Consider the following 10,941-nt stretch of genomic DNA (forward strand, 5'->3'; position numbering starts at 1 on the left):
TCCCAGAAAAGTACTTCAACAAATAACTTGAAGATATATAAATATGAATTTATTGTATACTTAGCTAAGGTTATTGATCAATTCAGTAGATCCAGTTCGATACAGCAATCACATCATCATACTCAGGAGCCTCGCCCTCTTCGTCTAGAGGCTGAGTTCTATTCAGATCATCCTGGTTCATCCAGGCTATCTAGGCTACCTTAACATTGAACATTTCTATCTTATATAGGCTGAAGAACTCCTGAGTAAGCATATTTCATGTGTCCAAAGTCCATATTATGACATATACATAAATGCTAAAAAACAGTAGGGGGCACTGTTGCCTCAATTTTGAGTGTTAGAAATAACATAAAAATACCAGTGTGTAACATGGATTATATGGATCAACACACAAGGTGAAAACACCATTGTCTTAATATGAAGATGCAAACATTACAATGTTGACATATGTCCAACTCCAAACACTTGTCTTGTTTTTGTCTGTCTCATATAACCAGACAATGGACATTGCCCTTGCTTGTAAAATATACCTGTGTCAGGAATACTGACACACACAGAACATAGTTTGTAATAAATATATATATCTATATTTCCCTTGTATTAAATATATATATATTTCCCCCTTCTTGTACTATTAAAAACACTGTATTATATTCATAACAAACACCAACCACCATTCTAAAGATATAACATAAAGCACTCCTATAATAATCCAATGAAGTTAAGAACATGAATTGTATATAGTCAGTATGCAACCTGGCATGTAATGGGTAACAAGTACTATCTTCAGAATGTTTACTCATTCTGTTCTTTGTATTTGGTGCTAAAAACACATGAGAGCATGATCTTGATGAGATTGATAATAGTGAAACTTATATTTTTGTATCACTCCTTACAGCCACATGGATAGCTTCCTTGCTTTATCGGCTCTCTCGCTGATTTTTGTACATAATGGCTGTTGACAAGATGGTCCTTTAGGTTAGGTGATCTTCTCCAACTTAAATCTATTTTGGTGTTAAGTTTTTTGGCTAGATCTTCATCTGAAAGTATGATAGGCCAGTGTTTTTGCAGGATTGATTTAATCTCCCTCCATTCTTCGCAGAAGTCCCCCACAAATATTATGGTATGGGACTCTTCCGTGGGTGTTTTGGTATGAAAACTTAAAGATTCTCTCTTAGTATGGATGAGTGTTCTCTTGGCTTTTTTGATTGACCGCATACTGTATCCACGTTCCTTCAGTCTGAGTGTTAGTTCTTGACTTCTTTTCTCAAAGATTTCATCACTGGAGCAATTTCGTTTGAGGCGTAAAAATTCTCCTTTGGGAATATTAGTTATGGTCGGAGGAAAATGCGAGCTAGTTTGATGTAGTAGGGTGTTGGTAGCTGTATTTTTTCTGTAGATTTCTGTGGAGATCATGTTGTTGCTGTCTCTGTAGATTCGGAGATCCAAAAATGATATGCTGTCCCTGTCATATACACAAGTAAAGGTGAGGTTGAGGGTGTTGTTGTTCAGTTTCTTGATGAATTCCAAGAGTTCATCCTGTGTGCCATCCCATATGATGAGGATGTCATCGATGTAACGTGTCCAGAGTGTTATATGTTTGGTATATTCTTCTTGGTCATCTGAGAAAACAAATTCCCTCTCCCACCAACCCAGGAAGAGGTTGGCGTAAGTGGAGGCACAGGCTGCCCCCATCGCTGTCCCCCTTACCTGGGTGTAGAAGAGGTTGTTGAAAGTAAAGTAATTTTTATTTAGTACAAAATGAAGTAATTGTATTAGAAATTTATGAAAGTCATCCATCCCCTTCATCCTCAAGAAATGCTCAACTGCTTTGATGCCCAAATCATGTTGTATAGATGTATACAATGCCTCGACGTCGAGGCTGACAAGTAGATGTGTGTCTTCTAGTTGTATATCATGGATTTTCTTTAGGACATCAGTCGTGTCCCTTGTGTATGATGGAAGTTCTAACACATGGTCTCTAAGATGTGTGTCCAAAAAGATGCAGGCCCTTTCAAGGAGGCCACCATTGCCTGAGACAATTGGTCTGCCTGGGGGATCTCTGAGATTCTTGTGTACCTTTGGTAAAAGGTAAAATGTCGGTACTCGTGGATTATTGACAGAAAGATAATCATGTTCTGATTTGGAGATGGTGCCTTCTTGATAGGCCCTATCAATGATATTCATGTATAGTCTTGTATAATTTTCTGTTGGGTCAAAGAAACTCCTCTGGTAGCATGAACAATCGTCCGGTTGTTTTTTGGCTTGTTGTAGATATTGGTCTGTTGGACAGTTTACTACATTTCCACCTTTATCTGACGGTTTCAGAACTATGTCAGTCCAAGATTTAATCTCCCGGAGTGCTTTACGTTCATTAATTGTGAGATTCCCTGTAGATCGACAATGTTTTCTGTTTAAATATAATTTATCTAAGTCCCGAGATACCAGATTCGTAAATACTTTGACCTCTGGACATGTGGTGTCTTTTGGGAAAAAGGTAGATTGTTTCTTTAACATAGCTCTTTTGCTGTGTGCTGAAGATGTTGGTTCAGAGGATCCTGCAAGTTCTTCTAGTGTCATCAGGGCATCCCTCTCTTGTGATGAGAGGTTTCCAGGATCAAAGGTTGACTCTGGTGATTCTACATTTCCAGAGAAAAATTTAGCTAGTAAAAGTTTACGTCCAAATAATTGTAGATTAACTTGCCACTGAAATCTGTTCAGTTTTTTAGTTGGTGAAAATGTTAGACCCTTTTCCAAGACTGTCTTTTGTTCCACTGTCAGAATGTGATTTGATAGGTTAATTATTTTGAATTTGTTGTGATCTGAGATCAATTCTGGTTTCTGCGGCTGGGATATCGGTTTGGGGACGGTGAGCCCCATTTTTCCCTGCCTCTTCTTCTTACTACGTTGAGTTTTTCTTTTCCTCTTGTTGAGTGGCCTCGTGATCCCCTGGTATGTTCTAAAAAACCAGTCAATGAGTTGCTGTCCAATCTTGATGCTGAGGTATTTCTGCGGTCATGGGTGTAGCTTTCGTTCTCATCTGTGCTGGATAAATCCACCTCCGATGAGGAGGGAGTATTTGAATGACCCACGGATCGTTCTTTTCTAATTGGTCTAGTCCAATGGAAAATTTTATGATTGACAAAGTCCCCTTTGTCCCTTAGGAATTTGCTCTTTTTTCTGTCGATTATAGTTTGTTCATATATTTTGAGTTCTTTCTTGATTTTATCAAAATTACTTTGAAATCTTAGGTCTTGTTCCCAAGGTTCTAGATTTTTGGCTATTTTGTCAATTTCTTTAGTGCAATCATCCAGGACAAGATTGTTGTGTTTAATCAGAATGTTAATTAACTCATGTGAGCATTTTAATAATGTAGTCTCCCATTCCTGTCGGAGACTATCGGTAAATAATTCAAATGCCGGAAAGAGTTTCGGCCTAAGGCCTCTGGGTACAATTTTTTGTTTTTGATAATTCTCCAAGCTTGTTAAATCCCAGTTGGTACGAGTTTGTCGTTGTAGGATATATTTTAGTTTTGAGATCTCCTCTTCCCAATTTGGGTCTGGGTCACTGGTATTGTCCCCGGTTGGAAAAATATTTTCTAAGTCATCTATTCTGCGCTTTGCGCTCAATTCTGTTTTTAGATTGAAACTGGTCATAGTATGGCGGTGGAGATAGTGAGTATATCTCTGAATGAATCTAGATTCGTGCTAGATTGAGAGCTGAGATAGACCTCAGTATGATCAACTTGCTAAGAAATTGGTAAATCTGCACAGAATACGGTATTAGTAATGTTTATATTAATTTAGTAATTTGTTAAACCAACATTATGCTTACTATACAAACAAATAAATTCAGCAATGGGTTGGTGGTGCTCCCGGAAAATAGTTCAGTAAACTTTATGGAAAAAGTGGTCTTAAGAAAGAGCAAAAGACAAAAGCAGCTATATGCCTTTTCCAGGGCACACTTAGAAAAAATATAAGAAAGTGATGATTTATGAAAATATGAGTATATTAATACTTAACTTTTATTGAGATATGCTTGATAAAAGGGAGAAAGCGAATATAGATAATTGCAACAAATTTTGGGCGATAGAAATTAGAAAGGCGAAAATATGTTTAATCCCTTAGTGATCCAAAAATTACTCCAATTTTGGATTGAAAAAATCTTTGTGGGAGTAAACCTGCTCCATTGGGTCCAGCTATCCCATGTCAGAATATCAGAATTATATATTAGTGAAAATTCAATGTCTGGGACTGCACAGAGAACTGGAAAGACTCAAATGATGTTAGAGTAAAATACCTACGGTACCTAGTATTCCCTGGTGGTCTCCCAACCGGGTACTGACCAGGCCCTGCAGTGTATGGCTTCCAAGATCAGACGAGATTGGGCATACTCAGTGCGGTTTGATCGTAGGTGAGTAAATCTCCAGCATGTGCAATCAATTCCAGTGTGCGGTTACTACAGGCAGATTTTATGGATATGATAGTCTGACAGGGAATAATCCCCTGAATGAAATATAAATGATTCTGTGTAATGAAAAACCACACCGTATTCTAATGGGTGTTTGTTGCCCCCATATGAAACTCCTATTGTTAAATCACATTTGTGCAAGGAGCAAAAAATATATTCTATTAAAGCATATACTGAATCTTCCTGTGACTGGATATCAAACAATCATATTTTTCTAATGGTTGTGATGCTGAATGAGAAAAAGAAAAAAAAGAAAAAAAAGTACCAATCATATAAATATGATAATTCAACAGGGATTGATCCCCTGAGCTGGATATGTATAATAAGCAAAAAACAACAACAATGTAATACAAATGCTGAATGTTCCTATGGCCAGATATCACATAATATTAATACTAGACATTCAGATTGCATAGGGCGAGGCCATTTTTCCAAATAAGCAAATAGTTTTTGTTGCACTGAGAATCATAATATAAAGAAAAATGGAAAAAAATTGGAAAGAAAGGGGAGAACAGACACCCTTGAGCTGGGCACCTCAGGTATTCACAGCTAATGCAGTTAATAGATCTACATAAAGGATAAATGCTACCTCCCACTGTGCCCCTGAATTGTTTGGACACTTTGGAGGAATAGTTATGCTGTGCCTGTATAGGAGTCCCCCCTGGTGGAAGTTGAAAAGAAAGTGCCTCACTGTGTGCGGCTCATACCTTAATGCCTGCATGCATTGGTGGGCAGTGTGAGGCCTGAATTGTCCCGCAGTTGTAGGTAGAGGTTTCCAGCCAGGGAGAGGGTGTGCTGAACTTGGAGCTGTGGGGCCGATGTCCGCGGTCTGAGCGCCCGGAAGTTCGGACACCGGGACCGGAAGTGACGTACGTTTCGCTCAGGTAGCTTGATCACCTGATCACCTGCTCCCAGAGCTCACAGCCGCCTTACTTATGCTGAGGACCAGCCTACCAGACACAGAGGTGTGTGTGGAGGCGTGTGTGAAAGCGGACCAGCTGGGACTGACGTCATAAAGTAAACTGTCTCATGCTTTGTTTATACAGACATATGCAGGGGATGTTTAGAGAGGAAGTTAATAGTGTTTATTAGTATAAATACATGTAATTTGTGAACCTTAGTTTTAAGAATTGTGAAAAGCGCTTGGAGAATTATAAAATAAATAGGGGTAAATAATGATCATAATGAGGAACTGCTGGGATAGTGCTAAAATCCATTTAAACATGGAAAAAAGGTTTATAAAAAAAAGGGGGGGGCTAACAAAAATGATTTTTAAACACAAATAATTTTTTATCTTGGATGTTTTGTTGCTGTTACTTTTAATATATGGTCTTTGTTTATACCAGACCAGATTATGATTTTATTGATGAATATGTGTTAAAGTGTAGGTTGGTGTGTAAGGAAATAACTGTGAGTGGATAAAGAATTGTGAAAGGGTGAGGGCTGTGATATGGAATGTGGTGACTGGAAGTATTGGTGGTTCTGATTGGGATGAAAAATATGTGACTATGGGAAAAGGAGGAGGGGTTGGGGAGGGGGGGAGGGAGGGGGTTGGAAAAAGGGGGGGGAGTCGTGTAATGTGTATGTAGATGAAGATGATGGAGAATTGTGTGTATAGGGAAAAAGGTGAGGAGTGAAGGTGTAAGTGTGTGTGTGTGTGTGTGTGTGTGTGTGTGTAAGTGTGTGTGAGAAAAAGGGGGAGAGGGGCGGAGGAGGGTTTTGTGAGTGTGTAAGTGAAAGGGAAGGGGAAAAGAGGGGGGCCAAATAGGGAGGGGGAGGGAGGGGGAGGGATGTGAAGAGAAGGGGGGGAAGAAAGGGGGAGGGGGGGTTTTAGTTAGATGTTGAGGATTGTAAGGGGGAAGGGGATGTGTGTGGTATGAAAAATGGTAAGTATGTGGATGTGACGAACTAAGGAGTTGTGTGTGATAGTATGAGTGGGAACGGGAAGGGGCTCTGGTGGGAGTGTAATAGGAAATGTGGGTGTATGGGGGGAGGTGATCGGAATTGTGGAGGGGTATACCAAGGGTGAGGTGCACTCTGTGCTAAAATTGAAAGAACATAAAATCCATTGGAGTGTTCAAGGTGCTAAAAAAAGGTGAGAGAAAGCTTGCTGACCTGTCGCTACCTTATTGTGTAGGGTTGGTGAAGGTGGTGGTGAGTGAGTGTTCATGGAGAGACCTGGTTAAGAGTTTGACTATTCAGCTATGACGTTATTCCTGCAAAAAAAACACTGAAATTAAGGTATTCATTGAGTCCTTTTGGAGCCACCGTATTGAGTTTAAAGGTCCATTCACTTTCTTTTCTAAGGAGCATGCGTGTAATATCACCACCTCTTATTCCTGGTCTGATCTGTTCTAGGCCATGTATTCTGAGATCCTGTACTGAGCTGGAATGGTGTGTCAGGAAATCTCTTGATATGGTTGTCAGCTGTTGCATCCTTTGTTGATTCCTTTCAGCATTCCTGATGTTACTCATGTGCTTGAGTGTCCTGATTTTCAACATTCGTGTTGTCATCCCTATATACTTCAAGTCACATGGACAGGAAATACAGTAGATGACATTTTTGCTTCTACAGTTAAAGAAGTCATTTATTTTCATGTTTTCACCATATCTGTCCTTTAATTCTTGTTTGTTGATCACATGTTGACAGATTTTATAATTGCCACATGGATAGCTTCCTTGCTTTATCGGCTCTCTCGCTGATTTTTGTACATAATGGCTGTTGACAAGATGGTCCTTTAGGTTAGGTGATCTTCTCCAACTTATATCTATTTTGGTGTTAAGTTTTTTGGCTAGATCTTCATCTGAAAGTATGATAGGCCAGTGTTTTTGCAGGATTGATTTAATCTCCCTCCATTCTTCGCAGAAGTCCCCCACAAATCTTATGGTATGGGACTCTTCCGTGGGTGTTTTGGTATGAAAACTTAAAGATTCTCTCTTAGTATGGATGAGTGTTCTCTTGGCTTTTTTGATTGACCGCATACTGTATCCACGTTCCTTCAGTCTGAGTGTTACTTCTTGACTTCTTTTCTCAAAGATTTCATCACTGGAGCAATTTCGTTTGAGGCGTAAAAATTCTCCTTTGGGAATATTAGTTATGGTCGGAGGAAAATGCGAGCTAGTTTGATGTAGTAGGGTGTTGGTAGCTGTATTTTTTCTGTAGATTTCTGTGGAGATCATGTTGTTGCTGTCTCTGTAGATTCGGAGATCCAAAAATGATATGCTGTCCCTGTCATATACACAAGTAAAGGTGAGGTTGAGGGTGTTGTTGTTCAGTTTCTTGATGAATTCCAAGAGTTCATCCTGTGTGCCATCCCATATGATGAGGATGTCATCGATGTAACGTGTCCAGAGTGTTATATGTTTGGTATATTCTTCTTGGTCATCTGAGAAAACAAATTCCCTCTCCCACCAACCCAGGAAGAGGTTGGCGTAAGTGGAGGCACAGGCTGCCCCCATCGCTGTCCCCCTTACCTGGGTGTAGAAGAGGTTGTTGAAAGTAAAGTAATTTTTATTTAGTACAAAATGAAGTAATTGTATTAGAAATTTATGAAAGTCATCCATCCCCTTCATCCTCAAGAAATGCTCAACTGCTTTGATGCCCAAATCATGTTGTATAGATGTATACAATGCCTCGACGTCGAGGCTGACAAGTAGATGTGTGTCTTCTAGTTGTATATCATGGATTTTCTTTAGGACATCAGTCGTGTCCCTTGTGTATGATGGAAGTTCTAACACATGGTCTCTAAGATGTGTGTCCAAAAAGATGCAGGCCCTTTCAAGGAGGCCACCATTGCCTGAGACAATTGGTCTGCCTGGGGGATCTCTGAGATTCTTGTGTACCTTTGGTAAAAGGTAAAATGTCGGTACTCGTGGATTATTGACAGAAAGATAATCATGTTCTGATTTGGAGATGGTGCCTTCTTGATAGGCCCTATCAATGATATTCATGTATAGTCTTGTATAATTTTCTGTTGGGTCAAAGAAACTCCTCTGGTAGCATGAACAATCGTCCGGTTGTTTTTTGGCTTGTTGTAGATATTGGTCTGTTGGACAGTTTACTACATTTCCACCTTTATCTGACGGTTTCAGAACTATGTCAGTCCAAGATTTAATCTCCCGGAGTGCTTTACGTTCATTAATTGTGAGATTCCCTGTAGATCGACAATGTTTTCTGTTTAAATATAATTTATCTAAGTCCCGAGATACCAGATTCGTAAATACTTTGACCTCTGGACATGTGGTGTCTTTTGGGAAAAAGGTAGATTGTTTCTTTAACATAGCTCTTTTGCTGTGTGCTGAAGATGTTGGTTCAGAGGATCCTGCAAGTTCTTCTAGTGTCATCAGGGCATCCCTCTCTTGTGATGAGAGGTTTCCAGGATCAAAGGTTGACTCTGGTGATTCTACATTTCCAGAGAAAAATTTAGCTAGTAAAAGTTTACGTCCAAATAATTGTAGATTAACTTGCCACTGAAATCTGTTCAGTTTTTTAGTTGGTGAAAATGTTAGACCCTTTTCCAAGACTGTCTTTTGTTCCACTGTCAGAATGTGATTTGATAGGTTAATTATTTTGAATTTGTTGTGATCTGAGATCAATTCTGGTTTCTGCGGCTGGGATATCGGTTTGGGGACGGTGAGCCCCATTTTTCCCTGCCTCTTCTTCTTACTACGTTGAGTTTTTCTTTTCCTCTTGTTGAGTGGCCTCGTGATCCCCTGGTATGTTCTAAAAAACCAGTCAATGAGTTGCTGTCCAATCTTGATGCTGAGGTATTTCTGCGGTCATGGGTGTAGCTTTCGTTCTCATCTGTGCTGGATAAATCCACCTCCGATGAGGAGGGAGTATTTGAATGACCCACGGATCGTTCTTTTCTAATTGGTCTAGTCCAATGGAAAATTTTATGATTGACAAAGTCCCCTTTGTCCCTTAGGAATTTGCTCTTTTTTCTGTCGATTATAGTTTGTTCATATATTTTGAGTTCTTTCTTGATTTTATCAAAATTACTTTGAAATCTTAGGTCTTGTTCCCAAGGTTCTAGATTTTTGGCTATTTTGTCAATTTCTTTAGTGCAATCATCCAGGACAAGATTGTTGTGTTTAATCAGAATGTTAATTAACTCATGTGAGCATTTTAATAATGTAGTCTCCCATTCCTGATGGAGACTATCGGTAAATAATTCAAATGCCGGAAAGAGTTTCGGCCTAAGGCCTCTGGGTACAATTTTTTGTTTTTGATAATTCTCCAAGCTTCTTAAATCCCAGTTGGTACGAGTTTGTCGTTGTAGGATATATTTTAGTTTTGAGATCTCCTCTTCCCAATTTGGGTCTGGGTCACTGGTATTGTCCCCGGTTGGAAAAATATTTTCTAAGTCATCTATTCTGCGCTTTGCGCTCAATTCTGTTTTTAGATTGAAACTGGTCATAGTATGGCGGTGGAGATAGTGAGTATATCTCTGAATGAATCTAGATTTGTGCTAGATTGAGAGCTGAGATAGACCTCAGTATGATCAACTTGCTAAGAAATTGGTAAATCTGCACAGAATACGGTATTAGTAATGTTTATATTAATTTAGTAATTTGTTAAACCAACATTATGCTTACTATACAAACAAATAAATTCAGCAATGGGTTGGTGGTGCTCCCGGAAAATAGTTCAGTAAACTATATGGAAAAAGTGGTCTTAAGAAAGAGCAAAAGACAAAAGCAGCTATATGCCTTTTCCAGGGCACACTTAGAAAAAATATAAGAAAGTGATGATTTATGAAAATATGAGTATATTAATACTTAACTTTTATTGAGATATGCTTGATAAAAGGGAGAAAGCGAATATAGATAATTGCAACAAATTTTGGGCGATAGAAATTAGAAAGGCGAAAATATGTTTAATCCCTTAGTGATCCAAAAATTACTCCAATTTTGGATTGAAAAAATCTTTGTGGGAGTAAACCTGCTCCATTGGGTCCAGCTATCCCATGTCAGAATATCAGAATTATATATTAGTGAAAATTCAATGTCTGGGACTGCACAGAGAACTGGAAAGACTCAAATGATGTTAGAGTAAAATACCTACGGTACCTAGTATTCCCTGGTGGTCTCCCAACCGGGTACTGACCAGGCCCTGCAGTGTATGGCTTCCAAGATCAGACGAGATTGGGCATACTCAGTGCGGTTTGATCGTAGGTGAGTAAATCTCCAGCATGTGCAATCAATTCCAGTGTGCGGTTACTACAGGCAGATTTTATGGATATGATAGTCTGACAGGGAATAATCCCCTGAATGAAATATAAATGATTCTGTGTAATGAAAAACCACACCGTATTCTAATGGGTGTTTGTTGCCCCCATATGAAACTCCTATTGTTAAATCACATTTGTGCAAGGAGCAAAAAATATATTCTATTAAAGCATATACTGAATCTTCCTGTGACTGGATATCAAACAATCATATTTTTCTAATGGTTGTGATGCTGAATGA

At 39.0% G+C, this 10,941-nt stretch overlaps 2 pseudogenes; both read right to left on the minus strand.

The window, feature by feature from the left end:
• Nucleotides 1-4,296: 4,296 nt before the first annotated feature.
• On the minus strand, nucleotides 4,297-4,415 carry LOC134937399 (5S ribosomal RNA; annotated as a pseudogene).
• A 6,115-nt stretch (nucleotides 4,416-10,530) lies between these two features.
• On the minus strand, nucleotides 10,531-10,649 carry LOC134937400 (5S ribosomal RNA; annotated as a pseudogene).
• Between the last annotated feature and the right edge of the window lie 292 nt (nucleotides 10,650-10,941).

Source organism: Pseudophryne corroboree, chromosome 6, assembly GCF_028390025.1.
Source record: "Pseudophryne corroboree isolate aPseCor3 chromosome 6, aPseCor3.hap2, whole genome shotgun sequence".
Classification (NCBI taxonomy): Eukaryota; Metazoa; Chordata; class Amphibia; order Anura; family Myobatrachidae; genus Pseudophryne; species Pseudophryne corroboree.